Source organism: Coenobita brevimanus, chromosome 80 (assembly GCF_032717465.1).
Source record: "Coenobita brevimanus isolate Jiangsu-jjx chromosome 80, ASM3271746v2, whole genome shotgun sequence".
Taxonomy (NCBI): domain Eukaryota; kingdom Metazoa; phylum Arthropoda; class Malacostraca; order Decapoda; family Coenobitidae; genus Coenobita; species Coenobita brevimanus.
Genome location: NC_137033.1, coordinates 36,033,273 through 36,054,597, shown reverse-complemented (window position 1 = coordinate 36,054,597; position 21,325 = coordinate 36,033,273).

The following is a 21,325-nucleotide window of genomic DNA, read 5'->3' as shown; positions in this document are numbered from 1 at the left end:
GAAGATGACGTCAACCTGCTGAAGTATGTGATGAATTTCAAAGAACGGCTGTCCACTGCTTTACAGCTGGCGAGAGAGAATTTAGGAGCTGCTCAGGAGAAGATGAAGACTTGGTATGACAAGAAGTCCAGGTTACGCCACTTTCAGCCAGGAGATCAGGTTTTGATTCTGCTACCAGTTCATGGGCAACCTCTTCAAGCCAAGTTTAGTGGCCCTTATTTCGTGGAGAAGAAACTCAGTGATGTCAGCTATGTCATCGCCACACCAGATCGTAGAAAGAGCAAGCAACTATGTCACATCAACATGCTAAAGTTATATCACAAGCGGGATGAAAATAATCCAGTCTGCACTGTAGCTGTTCCACCCGAGTCTGCAAGTGAAGCTCTCCCATGCAGTATGAGCCTGAGTGATAGTTTGGGAAGAATCCTGATATCATGAATGATCTCCAGACTAAGCTTTCTCATCTACCACCCAAGGAAAGGCAGGAGTTTTCGGCATTACTGCAGGAGTACCCGCAAGTGTTCCGTGCCACTCCAGGAAGAACCACTGTGTTGATGCATGATGTCGATGTTGGAGACGCAAAGCCAATTAAATTGCCTCCTTACCGTGTGAACCCAGTGAAAGTTCCTCTCATCCAGAAGGAGCTTGGCTACCTGTTGGACCACAAGATGATTGAGCCCTGTCAGAGCGAGTGGAGTTCTCCTGTCACTCTAGTCCCTAAGCCAGGTGGGTCACAGAGGCTTTGCATTGACTACAGACGTGTTAATCAGATAACTAAAACAGACACTTACCCTCTCCCTCGTGTGGAAGATTGCATAGACAAGATCGGAAAGGCTAGGTACATAAGTAAGTTTGATTTGTTAAAGGGATACTGGCAAGTACCTATGACTGAACGTGCTAGGGAGATCTCATGTTTTGTAATATTAGGAAAGACCTTTGCATGGTCTGTAATGCCATATACAGATTGTTTTAGAATAATAAGAAATTTCCTTTGTAAATTTCTTTTTTCTTTGTGGGGAGGTGTTACATAGCCTATGATTTCATCATCCTTTGTGTAATTTTAACGCACAGTTGCTGCATGTTTGATCACGAGCGTGTTCTGCCTCAGTCCCCCCCTTCTACCGTTATAGTAGAGTAAGTCGTCCTTTCTGTTATTCAGTGCGGGATTGTCGACCGTTTGTCCCCATCGCTTCATTTGCGCGTCCTGCTTACAAGTTGTATCAGGCTCTGCTGGCCCCTATATAATGAGCTCAGTCTCTGCATCATTGCCACTTAGATCTGCTCCTCATTTTGTTCACATCTCTGTCCTCCCCTGTACAGATATTATTATTATTGTGAGTGCTCAAGAAGTCTCCAACCATCTAGCAGCTGTGTGTGATTTGAGTATAACTGTTGTTGCATTTTTTCTTGTACTGTATAGCATAAGTTTAATTTGTAGGCCTAGTGAAGTTTTTGTGATTCGTGTGGGGTTCTTTATGTCAGTCATTTTTGATAATAGTTTGTATCTGTAATTATTTATCTGGCATTCACTGAGTATTATCTGGTATCTCATTTTATCAGGGCTGACTTAGATAAATTTACTCTTGCTAATTTCGTGTTAATAGAGGCTATTGCAGTTAACCATATATTTAACCTGTTTATTTGCCATTACATTATCCTTATGAGTCCTGAATGTTTTGTTGTTAGTTTAAGCATTAAACTTTAACTTGTAATTTTACCTAACTCTTTTGTTTTGAACCTGGAACTTTACGGGACAGTAGTGACTCTTCGTATTCTCACTTAAAGTGTACATTATCTTTCTCTGTTCCGTAACAATATATATATATATATATATATATATATATATATATATATATATATATATATATATATATCTTATCATCCCGACAATCCCGGCTGAGATATTAGATAAGTTTTGAGAATGAGATATCTGGCAACTTGAATAATAATTGTACACATCTTCCTAATTTAAACACTGTTAATGTAGCCCTATCTGCATATATCTTAACTCAGTTGTGCATAGAGCTGAATGCTGATTCTTAATGTAGTGGGTCAGCTGTGGGTTTTTTTTTATCAACTAAGTGGTGGAGCATGTTTGTTCACTGCAAATCTTTTTCATTAAATCTCACTAGATGTTTGAGGGGGGCCCCGGAAAGAACCTAGCCCCCCGCGCCCCCAAATCTCTAGGTACGCCCCTGAAGGGCAGATTTTTTAGGATGAAATAAGAAGAAAGCAGGAAATACCTACTACGTCCTACGAGGGAGAGATGTTGAGTTCCAGAAAAAAATAATCGGATGCCAAGTTCTGTTAACAAATGCGTGGTGCAGTTGAAGGGAGAATGACCTGAAACAAAGCATTTCCAAGGTGTGTCAAGAGAGAAGGGTTGCCAAGCCGGTGTGGAGTGTCCTGTGATATCAGATGACATGCGCGACCCACTTACGAGTGTCCTACATGGCCATCATTCAAACACGTCAGCACGGACACCACAGTTGAAGAAGTGTTCCCGAACACCCATCATCCCCTTACCTGAAACCAATTTATGATGCGGATATTTATGACACTTCACTGACATCGTAGTCTGTGGGAAAGTTTAGGTTCTTTCCTTAGTGGTTATGCTCATATTTGTTTGTGATTGTCCACCACCCTCATAATATCCCGACACTTGTTCCATCTCTTGAAATTTGGCAACAAGACCAACAACATTTTGGGTACTTTTTCCCTCCACCCGGCAAAATCATAGGAGGGTGTTGTTATCACTGGGAACAATAGGTGTCCGTCCGTAGACATAGGCGGCAGGGCAGCTGGCCGGGGAATGATTTTGCTATTTCATGACTCTATAATATTCACAATAGAGTCATAAAATTCACATAGTTACTAGATGTGTCTTATAGTGAACTGGTGCCTTTTGACAGGTAGAATGATGTGTCTGAAGTAGTTTTTTTTTTTTTTATAATGAAAAAATAAAAAAATCCACAGATTTTAATGCGACCTGGGCAAGGAATCTGAAGGGCCCAGGTTATTTGTCCTCAAGTTTTTCTCCTTACTCCTACTTTTAAAAGTAAAGATTGGGGGGGGGATGATGGCCGTTTCGCTCTTCACTGGGTGTACAAGGAGGTGGGGGGGATATGTGCTTGGCCGAATGAAGGGTTGCAACAGCGTGGTGTTGCTTTTTTTTTTTTTTTTTTTTAGGGGGGGGAGGCAGTTCACCATCCCAGATATTGGAAGTCCTGATCATAAATCCTATGCCGATTTGAGCCTCTGGAGGAGTGAAACAAGATTTTCTGCTGCTCTAATGGATGTATAAGACGGGTTGGAGGGAGAGCATTGTAAAACTCTGTGCTTCTCTTTCCTGTGGTCTCTCCCATTCATTTCATATATTTACCTCTATGAATCAGCCACATTTTCTGATTATTGCCGATTGGCAAAGTGTTGATTTAATAAGATTCTGCAGTCTTTTCAGACAGAGTAAAGGAATTGTTTATTGTAACTGCACACGAAGACTTTCAAATGTCTATACTCACACCCGAAAATAAAGCTTCGGGCTTGCGATTATATAAATAGTGCATAGCCCTGACTTGTGATTATTTGATGCATGATTAAATGGGTGTGGATGTTGATTCAAATATTGCTACAGAGGATGGTGCGTCGTGAGAAGGGGGGTCGTTATTGAATTAGACAAAAACATGAACGTCATTTGTTTAGGCCACATCTTACGGGATACGATGCCATGCAGTATGTGCCTTGTTATATTCTTGGTTGCATAGGATAGCACCTCTTCCTCTGTTAATAAGTTTGTTTGTTATACCTTGGTAATCTCCTGCATGTTGTTTACGTCTCTTGATGATCGAGTTTGTTTACGTCCCTCGGCTAGGTTACAAGAAAATACAAAGATGTAATATAAAAACTCATCGCAAAAGAGGAGCTTTACGAAGTCTTCTGATCTTACATATGTATGCAGAATCACATATTTAGTAATTTCCTTTTTGTTGGTTTTGTTTGCGAGAAAGACAGTGAAAAGAATGGTATTATTTCTTGCAGCATCATAAAAAAAAAAAAAAGTTAAACTATCTGTGGTCGCCAAAGGGTTAAAACAAGCCACTACTTTCGAATATAAACATCATACTATCTCATAAAAACACACGGGCAGACACGTCATCCACATCCACTTCCCTTACCTATAAATACACGGGAAAACAAGTACACACACATCATCTGCCAGCCATACCAGTCACAGCAGAACCACAGGGTAGATTAACATTGTGGAAGTTGTCTGTTTGCTTCACATGGTAATGGATTTGCACAAGGGGTACCGCATATGGACAGTGAGGTTGGTGAAGGAGAGAAAGTGGCCGGGTAGAGGAGATTCACTCACGAACGTTAAATAGGCATAAGATACACATAGAGCGGTGGACTGGAAGCTGTGGCTTTGAGAATGCGTCCGCCGTTGTTCCAAGAAACTGTTGGAATAAAGTTTTTACCATATTGTCCCGACACCTCATAAAATACCTCCACCAATACGATTTGCACAAGATCAAATGTGATGTCCCTAACATAACACTAGAAATGATGTGAAGGGATGTGACACGTAAAGCTTGATGTTACTGGAATATACACAGGTGTGATTCGGCCATTCGGAGCGAATGTAAAACGAAACTGACGAAAGGAGTGCGTGAGAGATGTGAGAATGTGGTTTGAGGAAGAGAAAACCAGGAACAAAGTGGAAAGAAAAAGTGAGGGAGTGTTTGCGAGAGGGCGGTGTGCCGTGGAAGAGGGAATCAGTACTGAGTAGGGAGAGGAATCCCTGGTGATCCTTATGGCAAAGTCACCCCTCACAGTACGGGACGCCAGACATTTGAAATTCAGCAGGGTTGTTTTGTCCAACTTCATAGAACAGGTGTCGAATTAGCTTATCATAAAACTGTTGCTGCATGGGAGCATTATTTCTGTACACACACACACACACACACACACACACACACACACACACACACACACACACACACACACACACACACACACACACACACCAAATATACGAAAATTGTGCCTCGAAGACTGATCACAATAGGCTTATAATCGAAATATTAATTATAAAACAAACTGGTCCACGTATGGCGTAGTGTACAAGCAACACGAACAATCTAATAAGTCAAGAAAATTGTGGTTTCAGTCTACATTAGCATAAAGTGGTATCTGTGAACAAAGGATGATAGTGTGGCAATGTAGTTGGTTGTCCGTAACATCGTTGCAATAAATGTGATTCTTGGTCCAGCTCCCCATTACAGTACCAAACAATTCGTTATGGTTTCTAGATTATTGTGGAGTACCTCATGAAGTTCTCGAGCCTAACAAGAGGAGTAGTTATTTTCAGTGTGGCTTACGAGCTTATCTCGATTTAAGTGCGAAACCGAGACGTCAGTGTGGAGGAGAATTATGGCTGAATGAAATGGTCACCGAAAGGATGGCAAGGCAGTGACAGGGGAGGAAGTAGAGACGGAGCCTCAACAAGGAGAAAGACGACGGGAAGGCCGAGTGGAATGCACATATAAAGTGAGCAGGAGAGCATGACGTCTACTCCCCACCCCCAAGAGAGAGAGAGAGAGAGAGAGGAAAAAAAAAAATAGTATATTTGCTGTGTAGAGGATAGAACCTTCGACTCTTCACTTTCCCTCCATCTCTGCTTCAGCAATTCAACATCTTCAGGTTGTCGGTAGTCTAAGAAATGCAGAAAATTTATTGAGTAGAATACTGTTATGTTCTTGCACTTTGTGAATGGATTATGATTAAAGTAACAAATGATGCCATATTAGCACGACCTATTCACAGGAAATACCCAGAGACACGTTGTCACTGCTTAACTGAGATAATATGGGAATTCCAAAGAATTACGCAACCACACCTAGTATATTATTCATACATGCTGTTCTTATATATAATGCTTCTCTCACACTCCGCCTGTGATTTCCTGTGTGATGCACAGACGAGTCAGTCTTTGCTGCATCATTTATTCTCTTCCTACTAGCACCGGCATACCCACTTCCACACCAATGAACAGCGCTCTCCCCGCAACATATGTTACCGCTAAGTGAGTTGCAATTAGAAAGGTATTTACATACCACTATCTTCTTTTTTTTATGCAAGGAAGAAGGAACCAGAGGCCTGAATCCCTCATGATTGTTCCCTCCAAGCGAAAACAAAAGCAAGATAACAGCAAAATTCAAGATCCGTTCTTTTCGAGATGCCTGGACACACTGCCTTTGAGAGACTGAAGGTCATAGGCAGTAAGTCATACAGACAGAGGAAGACAGTTCCAGAGCTGACCTGTTGAATACTCGTACATGAGGGACTGGGAGTAACGGTTTAATCTTGCTTAAGAAGGTTGAACAAAGAAGGGATGAGAGTTTGTTGTTAGACGGGTGCTACGCTTCCTCAGGAGTGATTGAGGGATACAAGCAGACAGTTCAGAAGAGCAGTGACCATTGAACTAGCGATAGAAAAAAGATAAAGGTGCAACAGTATGGCGAAGGGACAGGTTGAAGAGTGCCAGTAAGAGGAGGAGAGTTAATGAACCTTTGACTCCACCTTGTTGAGAAGCGCTGTACGATATGTGGGAAGCCTCTCGACACATGAGAGTTGTACTCTACACAGGGGCTAATAAAACCCATATATACTGGTAAAGTTATCAATTGTGCAAGGGTAAAAATGGGACGGAGTCAGCTTAGCACACGTAATATCTTGGAAGCAGATTTTACAAGAAAGGTAATATGATTTTTCCAAGGTAAATCCCGAGAGAATGAAACCCCAAGTACGTTTATAGATGTTGCAGGATTTAGCTGGATACTGTTAAAACTCAGAGGACACTCATGTGGAAGACAATTTCTTTTCACCCGACGGATGTTGGTTATTCAGACTTAGAATGCTAAGCTGTGGCTGCATCAGAGTCGATGAGTCTGATGTGATATGGGGATTTATCGCCGTGGTACATCCTCAAAAATGATCCTGTGTTACATGAGCCAACGTGTAATGGTAAAGCATAAATTATCGAATTATTTATTGGCATTTAACATTACCGTATAAAAATATTTACATAGGCTTAACAAAGGATTCTACATAGACTAAGGCACTAGTTTAACAGATACATCTATAGCCGAGGAGTTGCCACGGGCGCAATAATCATCAGATCGCAGTGCCGCGATACTTTTTTTTTTTTTTTTTTTTTTTTAACATTCGCACCCGAGGAGCGACAGCTAATGTTGTTCTTTAGGCGGTGTGTGTGATTTTTAACATTCGCATTCGAGGAGCGACAGCTGTTATGCTTTGAGCTGTGTGTGTGTGTGTGTGTGTGTGTGTGTGTGTGTGTGTGTGTGTGTGTGTGTGTGTGTGTGTGTGTGTGTGTGTGTGTGTGTGTGACCAAATTAACAAAAAAACAAAGTTTATCCAGTCTCTTGGTGATGAGGGATAGGAACAGTCCATGAAAGACAAATGTTTTTAAGAACAATAGGTTAAAGGTCAAGGTCACAGAGGTAGATCAAACGATGGCCTGGCAAAATTACCTTAAACTATTATATTCAGTTAAGTCCAAATTTTGTGTAATTGCTGGGTTGAGGATAAAGCAGGACTGAACTGGTAAATTTTTTTAGAACAAATAGTTAATGGTCATGGTCACTGGACATGGTCAAAGTTCGACCTGTGTGTCTATGTGTGAACAAAAGAGCTAATGCAATTTTATCTTATTTAGATAAGATTTTATGGATGAGTTGAGGATTATCCAAGAGGTTGGTCCATTGGCCTTGAAAGCAGCAAGTCAAAGATCAAGGTCACCTGTCAAGGTCACCTTAAACAGTCTTATCCAATGTATAATAAACTTTGTGGATGTGTTCACGTGAATACAATGATACTGAGATTCCATTACGACAATAATCGACCAAAGTTTTAGATCACAAAGAAAGGTCAAAGGTCACGGTTACTAGACAAAGGCTAACAGCTCTGATCTGTTTTGAACTAAAGTTGGTGGCAGGGCTATAGTTAGGCGAGAATGAAGCAATTCGATTTTGAGAGCATCTATCAAAGGTCGAGGTCACAGTTAAATATCGGCCCTGAGACCAGCTGGTGTGCGTGCGTGTGTCACTCTCTGAATGCTCCATTTTTTTCCTGCATTATTTAAGGATACAACCAAAATGAACCTCCAATATGATCACATCTGACCATCAACTTAGTTGAATATGGTTAAGTTAGATTACATGCATGCTTTTACACAAATTATCTCCACCTTGCTCATTAGTGTCACGCATCGAGTGCATAAGCTTAAGGCCACCAAGGAAGCAGGACTCTGGCAACCGTAATTTAGTAGCGGTAACAACCCTGAATTCATGAAAGTGCACATTGAAACTAATCTTCCTCATATTATCCTCCAGCTTTATTTTAACAAGAAGCTTGATTTTATGCAATGAACCCTAACAAACAAGATTATTAATAGCTTCTTACACTCACTAGTTACCCCGAGAAACTCAACCTGAATCCCACTATTTATATATAGGAGAAAGAGCCACGTAAACCTAGAGGTACACCTCCTGCCCAGCACTCATCCTGTTAACAGAGGCTGAGGGCGGTGCACAGAGACTCAGACTAGTAACGAAGACCAAAAAAAAAGGCTGACATCCATCCACAAGCGTTGTAACAAATCTCTTCCTCGGCGTCATGTATGCAGATCAGGCAAAGCTGGGGACTCACCGAGCATGTTAATGGGTGGTGGTGTACCTCGAGTGGGTTGGACAGTGGGTGAGACGGTGAATCGGGAGTGAATTGATGGATAAATAACTTGGGTATTTAGTCGGGCGTCGCATGTTGGGTAAGGAAGTGAGTCAGTGGGGATACTGCTGCGAGAGTATTTCAGGAAGTTAGGGACTTTTCTGGGAGTAAGTGGGTGGGGAGAAAGTCGGTGTGTTGTAAGTGGGAAGAGGAGTAAATGGGTGGCGAATGAATGGGAGGAAAGTAAGTAGGTAGGGAGTGAGTGGGTGGGGATTACTAGGTTGTAAGCAAACAGGTGGGGAGAAAGAGGGTGGGGAGTAAGTGAGCAGGGGACTAGGGAAGTATCTGGATGGCGAATGAGTGGGTGGGGAATAAGTCTGTGGGGAGTAAGTGGATGAGGAGCAAGTGGGCAGAGGACTAGTGGAATAAGTAGGTGATGAAAGTGTGGATGAGAGAACGAACATGTTCACGGAGTGAGTCGGTGCGGGTATTATTGGGTGAGGCAATGAATGGCTGGGGGAGTAAGTGGGTGGGGGAGTTAATGGGTGAGGAGTAATTGGATGGCGAAGTAAATGAGTGGGAGAGTGGTTGGTGGAGCGAGTTAGTAGGTGAGTGGATGGGGAGGTAATAGATCGGCGAGTAATTGGGTGGAGAGTGGATGGGAATTAGTGTGTGAGAGAGTGGGTGCGAGGGTGGTTAGAAATATTGGGAGTAAGTGGATGGCAGGGTTAATACGAAGTGAGTGGAGAAGTGGGTAGGGAGTACGTGTGTGGGAATGATGAACGGGGATTCGGTGGGTGGGTGGACAGATGAGTGAAAAGGTGAGTTACACGGTGGTGAGTGGTGTAGGACGGTGGGGCTTTGGAAGGCTTCAATTATATTCAGAGAGGGTGAGCAGGTGAGTGAGGAATTCGGTGGGGTGGGGGAACTAAAGGACTGAGTACAGTACATAAACGTGGAGACGGGTTCCAAGAAAAAAAAAAAATACAATACAAAAGTGACCCATATTCAAGATCTGTTCATTTCGAGATGCCTGGACACTGCGTTTGAAAGACTGGAGATCATAGTAAGAAGGAAATACAGACAGAGGGAGACAGTTCCAGAGTTGACCTCTTGCATACATGAAGGACTGGGAGCAACGGTTAACTCTTGCACTAGAGAGTTGGACAGAAAGGGGACGAGAGTTTGTTGCTAGACGAGTGCTACGCGCCCGTCGTAGAGGTGGAGGGATGCAAGCAGACAGTTCAGAGGAGCAGTGACCATGGAAGTAGCGATAGAAAAGAGATAAAGAGGCAACAGTGCGGCGAAGAGACAGAGGTTGAAGGGAGCCAGTAAGAGGAGGAGAGTAATGAGACGAAAAGCCTTTGACTTCACCCTATTGAGAAGAGCTGTATGTGGGGAACCTCCCCACACATGAGAGTTGTACTCTACAGAGGGGTGAATAAAACCCGTGTATAAGGTCAATAACTGTGCAGGGGTAAAGAAGGTACAGAGTCGGCTTAGCACACCTAATCTCTTGGAAGCTGATTTTGCAAGAGATGTAATATGATCTTTCCAAGATAAATCCCAAGTGAATGAAACCCCTGGCATGTTCAAGGATGATGCAAGCTTGAGCTGGATATTATTAAACATTAGTGGGTACTCCTGTGGAAGATTCTGTCGGGTTGATAGGTGTAAAAACTAAGTTTCTGATGCATTAAAAACAAGATTATTTTTACCCCAGTCAGAGATACGAGCCAAGTCAGACATTAGGTGTGCCATAGCCTCATCCCTTGTTTCTTGAAGTAACTGCTGGGATAGACGTTGCTGGAACCGAATGGAAAGGTGAAGGGTGGAATCATCAACATACGAATGGATAGGGTTAAATGTGCAGCTTAGAAGATCATTGATGAATAAAAGGAAGAGAGTTGGTGATAGGACAAAGCCCTGAGGAACACCACTGTTGATAGATCTAGGAGAAGAACGATGGCCGTATGCAACAGCGGCTATAGAACGACCAGAAACGAAGCTGTAGATGAAGGCACAGATAGAAGGATAGAAACCGTAAAGGGGCAGTTTGGAAATTAAAGATTTGAGATGTCAAGTGCGATGGCAAAGCTTTCGCCAAAGTCCCGAAAGGAGGATGACCAGGAGTCTGAAAGGTTGGCGAGAAGACCGCCAGTGGAGCGTGCCTGACGGAACCCATACTGACGATCGGAAAGAAGGTTGTGATAGGAAAGATGCTTTAAACTTATTATTATCAACCTCTTGTCTGTTCGCATCAACCAATTAATCAAATGGACAGCATACCTCTGTCTGGCAGCACTATCTTGGACATCACCGTCTGTGCCTTGTGTCAGTTTTACTCTTCGCAAAAGCAGTGTTTACTATCATTGTCTTCGGCTCCATAGGCTGTGTCTTGTATCTATCGGTTTAACGTTCACCAGAACACTTGATGAAATACTACCTAGTTTCTCCTTCATCGTTATCATTCCTTTTCTATGTCTCCCCTCCTCTTTTCCCATTCCTTCCAACCTTCCTATCACCTTTTTAATACTTTTCTTCCCATTTCAGGTGGTTCTGCACTGAGAGACAAGCCTAATAGTTTCCTCTAACTCAGGAAATCAATTACATCGCTGGGTGGTAACAATATAATCGAATACCTGGATGATATGTGGTGCTTGCAATGGTGGAGAAACACATTTGCTTTGTCCATCCTGGAAGCAAATGTAGACACTTTCTCACACCTCGCTTTGGCAAGGGCGCTGCCTACTGCAAGGAAACACTGGTTTCCTGCATGCGACTTTCTTGCAGGGGAGGCTGTTTGCCTGCAGGTGATGGGTCTGCACGGCCAGACAGATTGGGGTTACCCATCAAAAATAGCCGACAGTCTTGCCTCAGTTCTACCCTATATCATTATACCACTGACTTAATGTGTTGTATATCATATTCCTTTTCCTAATCCTCGTTGATTACCTTTTCACTGTGACCTAATCGACTTAGGTGAGTGACTAACAGAGAAGATAATGTATGCGGCTGGGGAGGAGAAACTTCACTGCCGGCAACATTGTGGGTAACAGTGGATGCTGTTAAATCTTGATAAGCGGCGATTGACGCTTTCAAGACGAGATGCAATGAGTCTTTGATAACGCCGATAATACAGGAGCACAGAATGCGTTCGTTATTAGGAATGATTGCAAGTTTGTGAGCGATTGGGGTTACTCATCACAAACATCAACCGTCTGTCTTGCATCAGTTCTACCCTCCATCATCATACAACTGACCTCTTGTATGTTGTATCTCATATTCTTTTTCGTAATCCTCGTTGATTACCTTTTTATTGTGATCTAATTAACTTAGGTGAGTGAGTTAGAGAGAAGATAATGTCAGCGGCTGGAGAGGAAAAACTCCACTCCACTGCCGGAAATATTGTTGGTAACAGTGGTTGCTGTTAAATCTTGATAAGCGGCCGATAAATCTTGATAAGCGGCCGATTGGCGCTTTCAAGACGAGAAGAAATGAGTCTTTTGATAACGCCGAAAATATAGGAGCACAGATTGCTTTCGTTATTAGGAATGATTGCAAGTTTGTGAAAGCGATAGTCCAATCAGAGGAAAAAAAGAAAGGTAGAGGAGCCTCTGATAGTTCTAGGATGCTGTGGGGTTAGATTTTGAGTCCAGTAAGCAAAGACGTACCACACAAAATCAGACTATAGCTTACTGAGAAGGACCGAGAATTTAGAGAAAGCAAGCAAAAACTGGGAGTAAGAAAAGTTGACAAACAGGGGATATGACTTGACTGCAACCTTTATAAGTGGAAGAAAATTGTACAAATGCATTAAGAATATTGAGACTAATGGGACCACCAACAGTTAATCTCATTCAATACTCTTCGATTAGTAACGGTCCAAGGATGGGCAACCTTAGTCCAGAACTAATAAAGCCAGGAAGTTAAACTGCACTCCTTGAAGTATTTTATATAGCAGATAGCTCTCTGGGAAATTTGAACCGTTATTCACTGAATTACAGTGTTCTCTGGATGGACCATCAAGCTAAAATGTCACTAAAATAACAGACGAAAAATGGAAACCTGTCCCTCATGCTTCAAAGATCCGTAGCTGATCACGAACTCTTAATGAGGACAGAGGAGAAGGAAACGAACATTAATACTGGAAAAAGAACTGGTGCAGGTCGGAATGTCAAGTGGAGTTGGTGGAGGATTAGTGCCCCTCCTTGTAAAACAATTAACTCTAAGCCCTTGGCCACCCCGTCTGGGATACATGGCGTCTGGCAATGAATGAATGAAAAAAATGAAACCAAATTACTTAGGTGAGAGAGAGAGAGAGAGAGAGAGAGAGAGAGAGAGAGAGAGAGAGAGAGAGAGAGAGAGAGAGAGAGAGAGAGAGAGAGAGAGAGAGAGAGAGAGAGAGAGAGTATACCTTTATTTTTGATATAGATGCTGTGTAGAGGAAAGAACATTCGACTCTTCCCATTCCCTCCATCTCTGCCTCAGCAATTCAACACCTTCTGGTTGTAAGTAGTCTAAGAAGTGTAGAAAATTTGTGTAGAATACTCTTATGCCCTTGCATTTTGATGGTTGGATTATGATTAAAGAAAAAAATGATGTCGTATTACCACGACCTATTCACAGGAGTATCACAGAGACACGTGATCACTGCTTAACTGAGATAATATGGCAATTCTAAAGATTTAAACAACCACACTCAATATATTATTCATACAGGCTTTTCCATATACATATAACACTTCTCTCACACTCCGCCTGTGATTTCCTGTGTGTTGCAGAGACGAGTCAGTGTTTACCGCATCCTATATTCTCTTCCTACTCGCACTGGCATACCCACTTCCACACCAATGAACAATGCTGTCACCGCAGCATTTGATACAGGATACCGCCAGGTGAGTTGCAAGTAGAAAGGTATTTACATATCACTATCTTTTCTTTATGCAAAGAGGAAGGAACCAAAGGCAGGGAGACCTCAAGATTGTTTCAAGCAAGAGAATACATAAACAAAATAACAGAGAGCCAAATTCAAGATCCGTTCGAGATGCCTGGATACACTGCGTTTGAAAAACTGGTCATAGGCGTAGGAGACACAGACAGAGGAACACAGTTCCAGAGTTGACGTGTTCCATACATGAAGGACTGAGAGTAGTGGTTAAATCTTGCATTAGGGGGTTGAACAAAAAAGAGATGAAAGTTTGTTGCTAGATTGGTGCTACGCGCCCACCAGAGTGGTGGAGGGATGCAAGCAGACGGTTCAGAAGAGCAGTGACCATTGAAGTAGCGACAGAAAAGATATAAACATATAACAATGTGGCGAAGAGACAAAGGTTGAAGGAAGCCAGTAAGAGGAGGAGAGTTAATGAGCCTTTGACTCCACCTTGTTCAGAGCCCTGTACGAGTATGTGGGGAGCCTCCCTACATATGAGAGTTAGAAGCTACATAGAGGCGAATAAAACCCATGTATACCCGTAAAGTCAACAATTGTGCAAGGGAAAAGAAGGCACTGAGTCAGCTTAGCACACCTAATCTCCTGGAATCAGATTTTGCAAGAGAAGTGCTATGATCTCTCCAAAATTAATTCTGAAGGAATGAAACGCGAAGTATGTTTAAATATGAAGCAGGATTTAGTTGGATATTGTAAAAAATTAGAGGATATGCCTGTGTAAGACATTTTCTTTTTTTTTCTTTTTTTTTTTCACCCGACAGACGTGGGTTATTCACAAACTTAGGAAGCTCGGCTGTGGCTGCATCAAAGTCGATGAGCTTTTGCTGTGATGTGGAGATTCATGTCCGTGGTACATCGTCAAAAATGATCGTGTTTTGTGTTGCATAAGCCACCCTGTAATGTTGAAGCTTAAATTATATTATTCTTGGTATTTCATAGTAACATAAAAATACTAACATTGGCTTAACCAAGGATGCGACATAGACTGAGGTTCTAATATTATAGATCCATCTATGTCCAAGGAGTTGCCTCATTTGCAATAAATATCAGATCGCAGTGCCACGACACTTTTTTTTTTTTTTCATCAGCACTTGAGGAGCAAAAGCTAATGTTATGGTTTGAGCTGTGTTTTAATGTGTGTGTGAGTGAGTGTATGTGTGTGTGTTTGTATGCGTATGCGTGTTCGTGCATATGTGTGTGTGTGTGTGTGTGTGTGTGTGTGTGCGTGTGTGTGCGTGTGTGTGTGTGTGTGTGTGTGTGTGTGTGTGTGTGTGTGTGTGCGTGTGTGTGTGTGTGTGTGTGTGTGTGTGTGTGTGTGTGTGTGTGTGTGTGTGTGTGTGTGTGACCAAACTAACGCAAAAAATGTTTATCTAGTCTCTTGGTGAGGAAGTATAGGAACAGTCCATAAAAAAGCAATTGCCCACGCCCCGCCAACGTATGTGTACCTCAGAACTTTTTTTTCACACTGAGATTCAACATACCAGTACGTTCTGCAAATGCGAGGTCCGTCATTTGCACATTTTTCAAGTTTCACTGGTGATTTTTGGTAGGCATATGCTGGAGACCTTCCTCTACCCACCGCCAGGCACGGACGCTCCCCGACTCTGTGTGAGCCCTGTGCACCATTGTCTCGGTCACTCACCTGTTAGCAGTGATCCAGTAAAGACATGTCGTGCCGGGGTCTCTCCGATGATGAAATTCAAGCCCCCCTTGATGCTTTCACAGGCAACAGCGATTCCCCAGTCAATGACGATGTGGAGGACAAAGATTACATGGTGCTGGACGAAGAAACAAGCAGCAGTGACGAGGAGGTCCCGTCGCCAAGGAAGGTGAGGTATGTTACGTACTGTAGGGCTAGGGAAGGCCTGTCTTGACCCCAACCAAGTGCACGCACCTCTCTCCAGCCTGTGGACGAAGGGTCTGACGAGGACGAGGACGGAGCCGTAGGTCTTGGTGTTCCCTCATGGTTGGGAAGGAAGAGGATTTCGCTGTGGGGAGCTGAAGGGGTGGTAAAGAGAAAAATAAGGTATGGGACAAGTGCTTTGTCTGGAGAAGGCGCAAGTGATGGGATGGGCGTGAGTGAAAGGGAAAGTGGCGATGGCAGGGAGGCAGCTCCTGGGAGAACACGTGGTGCACCTGGGCACGTGGGGAGGAGCTGCAACCCAGCACCTCTTTCCCCCAGCAAGCTTCCCGCGCCTCCTCCTCACAGCCCCGTGATGTGGGGAGAGGAAGGAAAGAGAAGGGAAAAGGGAGAGGGAAGAGGAGCGTGAGTGATTAAGGCCGCCGCTCTCCACCTCCCCAACCACTCTGACCATCCTCTCCTCCCCATCCCGACGAAGGTGACGATGGAAAAGAGGATGGAGACAGTGGTGTGCCGTGGGAGTGGGAAGATGGAAGTGATTTCACTCCTATCATTTGCAGCTTGAAGGAAGAGGAGCAGTCTGGCTGTACTGCACCTGGCCTCCGTGCAGACTCTACCAGGGTGGATGTCTTCCACATATACTTTAGCAAGAAGTTTGTGCAGCGACCTGTGGATGAGACAAACACTTTTGCTAGCAGCCAGTGCTGCAAAAGTGAGCATTAAGGAAGAATTAGCAGGCATTTCCAACAATATGACTACCCAGTAACCACAGGTGAAATGTTCATCTCTTTTGCCCTGGTTCTTTTGATGGGTCTTGTAGGGAAAAGACAAATTCCAACATAATGGTCTACGAACCCTATGATCAACACACCTTTCTTTGGCAAGGTGATGGGTAATAATAAATTTCAACAAATTCTGAGCCACCTCCACTTTTACGATGCCGAGGACCCTGCTAATGTTAATAACACTGAAGAATGAGGAGAATAAGGATGGTATGATCATCTGCAGCAAAAGTCTCGCTCCTCCTTCGATCCTTACAGAGACCTGGTCATAGCCGAGAGTTTCGTGTTATGGAGAGACAATATTTCTTTTCGCCAGTACATACCCAGCAAGAGACACCGTTTTGGGTTCAAGATCTTCATTATGTGTGACTGTAAGACTGGTTATGTGCAAGACATAGTCTTGTACATTGGCGCACAGACAGACATAACAGAAGATCAACGCATAGGACTCTCAGGGGTGAAGACCATGACTGAAGAGTGTCACGGGGTTTTTATAATATCACTTGTTTTTAAAATAAATGCTTAAATATTATTTGATTGATAATAATATTCAATAATATTGAAGAGCAGAGACAATGATTGTCTTGCTACATCAAGCAACGATTACTTTACGCTGACTTGCTACGATTCTCTAAGAACGAGAATTTATAACTTTCTCAACAGTACACAGCAGAGACTAATTACTCACAATTGCTGAATTACTGTACTGTTAGCCTCTGGAGAAAGTTACTTCACCCCTGACAATAAATAACTAATACTAATAATAATAATCAGGTCCTTGCTGATGCTTTAGCTCCTATGGCACAACGGATTTTAAGTTAATACAACAAGACTGGTCTAAGTACCAGTTATGAATAGTAAACGTTTATGCAAGCTAGGAGCTATATGGAAAATAAGCTTAATTTGGAGAAATGAAACAAGATTTTACTTTACATTGAGCTCAAGAAAAAGAACTGTTAAATTTATTGATTACAAAAAAATAAATTTAACGTTACATTTCAAATCAAATCAATGAGACGCACTCACTCACTCACACAAAAGCTAAATACTTACACCTAGGAAAAAAACACCTTAACTAACTCTTAAGACTACAAAATACAAAAGGAAATACTATAGTCGATGAATGCTTTGTATCACCAAGGTGGGAGTTTGAAGAAACCGTACTCTGTGGAGCTTGGGCGCTAGCGACCTCTTCTCTCGCACTTCTGGAACACAGGACCTCTCTCCGTCAAAGCAACAACTAGACTGAATTCAAATAATGTATAGGCAGGACGCACAAGCCACCGGAAGAAGGCGTGGCTAACGGTTGAGGGAAGCAGAGGCGAACAATAAAGAACAATAGTATCGCTCAGTACAGCACTTAGTGAAGTGCATTAAATCGGTCACTTTTGAAAACAGTGACGAATGTTTTGGAAAGTATATCCCGAAATGGAGGGAGAAACGGTTAGCTGAGCGATACACAGTGAGTTTTCCACTAATAGTTCGTGGCTTCTCACAAAAGGGAAATGTCGCGAATTGATTCGTGACATTACGCCCTTACAAAGTTAAATTTTTTCCTTATGGGAAAAAATTTGTGGATATATATATATATGTACACATCCTAAGTCATTCACACAAGATTCACACTGTGGTGTGTGTGCTATCCTGCTACAGGAGAAAGTCGCAGTCGCCAGTGAGCGAAAAAACCTCGTATTTACGTTAATAGAAGCAAGCTTGAGGGAAAAACTCCGTGACGACGGTGAAAATCCTGTACTCAGGTCAAACTGAGCGAAAGTTCGCTACATTTACACTGACAACTAATTGCTGTGTAGTGTGATGTATGTAATACACGGTGTAGGTGTGACAGTTGTAGTGTAACTGTACCTACGTGTAAAATGACACAGTAAATAATAATATGACGACGACAAAGGCAGAGGAGAAGAGGCGGCAGCGTGCGGCAGACGATCAGCTGGCCCGCACAGCAAAACTGCTACACCCATTGCTGTACCTGCAAAACCAATTAAGGTGGAGCATCAAAAGTGTCAATGAGACAAAATTCTTATTACGTTACAATTACTCTCTCTGCCTAGCAATCAGTACATGCTACGAAAAGTACACTCGAGGTCGCCATTAATTTTAGCACACAATTAGTGTCGGCAAGTTGAGAATCCTTGTGCAAACTCGGGTCTTCCATAGCCTCGAACTGCACACGGGTCCTCAACCTGTGCCTTAACCTACAGTTCTTATATTAATATCGGGAAGCTGAGAATCCTTGTGCAAACTCGGGTCTTCCATAGCCTCAAGTCGCCTCTGTGGAGTTCTCTCTTCCCCCTTAACCTACAGTACTTATATTAGTATCGGGGAGCTGAGAATCCTTGTGCAAACTTGGGTCTTCCATAGCCTCAAGTCACCTCTGCGGAATTCTCACTTCCCCCTTAACCTACAGTACTTATATTAGTATCGGGGAGCTGAGAATCCTTGTGCAAACTTGGGTCTTCCATAGCCTCAAGTCGCCTCTGCGGAGTTCTCTCTCGAACTTCCCCCTTAACCTACAGTACTTATATTAGTATCGGGGAGCTGAGAATCCTTGTGCAAACTTGGGTCTTCCATAGCCTCAAGTCGCCTCTCAACTTCCCCCTTTACTTACGGTACATAATATGTATGTACAGGCCCTGGACATAATGTGTCCTGTGGGGCCAACAAGTGAGACGTCAGGTCTACACTCACTTCACCACTACCCTGTCTCTCAACTGTCTCAGAGATTACGGGCGTGGTTACAAATGGCACAGGGAGGGCATGTCCCTGATCAGTGGTGATACTTTGGCACACACTGCAGGAACGGACAAAGCTATCTATGTCTCGTCCCATCCCTGGCCAGAAAAAGTCAGCTCGGATACGGCCCTGGGTCTTCCTTTTGCCCTTGTGACCTCCTGAGGCTGAACAATGACCCCATTGTAACACTGCTTGGTGGTACTTGGCAGGAACGACAAACTGCAGTCGAACCTTGCCCTCGGGTGTTCGTGACTCACGGTAGAGCCGTCCTTGTTTGTGAAGGAACTTGGCTCGACCTCCCCTTGAATACTTAATCACTCGACCCTTTTGTTTATTCCGCACGGCAGCAAGTGTCGGGTCAGAATGTTGTTCTTGTACAACAAGTTGACTGCACATCAGATCTTGCGGCGATTCAGTGATCACTGGGGTGACACAGTCTGGAGCCTCAGTCATGGCTCGTGTTACCGCAGCAGCCAAAGTCTGAGTAGCGCCATCATCGGAGCAAGTATCCTTGGCTCCTTGAATATTGCCTACTATGAGGTCAAATAGAGGCTCTGGCATGACAACTGCGAGTGTCGTACCAGTATAAAATGGAGATGCCACCTGGATACATGCCTCAGGGAACAATCTCACTGATCCATCAATAAGCTTTGCATGGATCTGTCGACCTGTATACTGCTCAGGCTGAACTAAACTCTGCTTAACAGAGCAACCTGAGGAACCATTGTCTCTCAGGACCTTCACAGGAATGCCTCCCACAAACCCTGGCTGAACAAGGAAGGTACTGTCACCTGTGGGAGGGCCTGTGGAGGAAGCAGCTAGCCACTCATGAGGCTGCTGAATTGATGTGGCAAACATTGTGCCATGAGAAGAAAATGGAACATTGGCCATCTGTGGAGAGGGGTTCACTGTCACTGTGGGACTAGTGAACTGTGGGGAAGTACCCACACTGGTAGGGACGTGACCACCAGGCTGCTGCTGAGGAATGAAGGCTGCATTCACTTCCTGCCTCTTTTGAGCTGGTGGTGAAAAAGTTTGTCCCGACGGTCGGTTGCGTGGCTGATACTGCTGCTGATTAGGGTACTTGTTGTACCTCTTCCACGCAGGTTTCTGAGTGTTTTGCCCCTGGTCCTTCTGTGGTTTTGGACCTTGACCATTACTCTGAGAACGGCCTTGGTGCTGGGATTCAGTCTGAGACGGCTTCCCAGACTTGGCAGTATCTTTTCTGCTCCAGGTGTTTTGCTTACGAGCTTGATACCCGTATGCAGTAAAGAATGCATCAGCCTTTTCTGCCATTTGGCTGGCATCTTTCACCTGGCAGATCTTAAGCTGTGCTATGAGCTCAGCAGGCCACGACCTCTCTAGCTGTGTACGCAGCATAAGGTCAATTATCCCCTCACGCATGGAAGGAGTTTCATCTTTCTCCATCCACTCATTTAAGTAAGCTGTGAGACGGTCGAGGAACTGAACAGCTGTCTCCTTGTCTTGGAGACGAGCTCGCATGAACTGAACTTTGGCGTCGTCTACTGTGAGACCATACGCCTTAATGAGTGCAGCTTTCATCATCTCATAAGTGAGATTGTCTCCACGAATTCTGTGGAGAATATCGAGGGCAGGACCCTCAAATAGGCTAAGAAACTGAAGCCGCTTAGCTGCCTCATCCAGTTGATACATGTCTGCCATGTCCTCAAAACGAGCTATGTACGACTCGATTCGCTCGCTTTCCTTGTATGAAGGAAGCTTGATGCGTGGGGTCGCCAGGACATGTGCAGGGAGAACGCTCGTGGAGCTTGGACCAACTGCACCAGACGTGACTGAAGCCAAGGAATCTCGCTTGAGCTTCATCATTTCATATTCGTGTTTTTCACGTGCTTCTCGCTCGGCACGTTCATGCTCTCGTTCTCTGTCTCGTTGTTCACGCTCGTATTCGCGCTGTTCACGCTCGTATTCGCGCTGTTTCTCACGCTGCTCTTGTTCATATGCACGTTCTCTTTCAGGTTCCTCACGCTGTTCTCGCTCGTATTCGCGCTGAATCTTACGCTCTTCACGGGCATCATTCTCGCGCTGCTGCTCCTGATTATGCCGTGAGAGTATATACTCTTTAATTTCGGTTGGGTCCGAAAGACCCATTTCTTTGTCTTCCTGTAAAAATACAGTAGTAGCCATGGCGCTAATTTATTAAGCAAAACCGAAATTGAGTACTGACTGCTTAGCGACGAATACTAATAAACA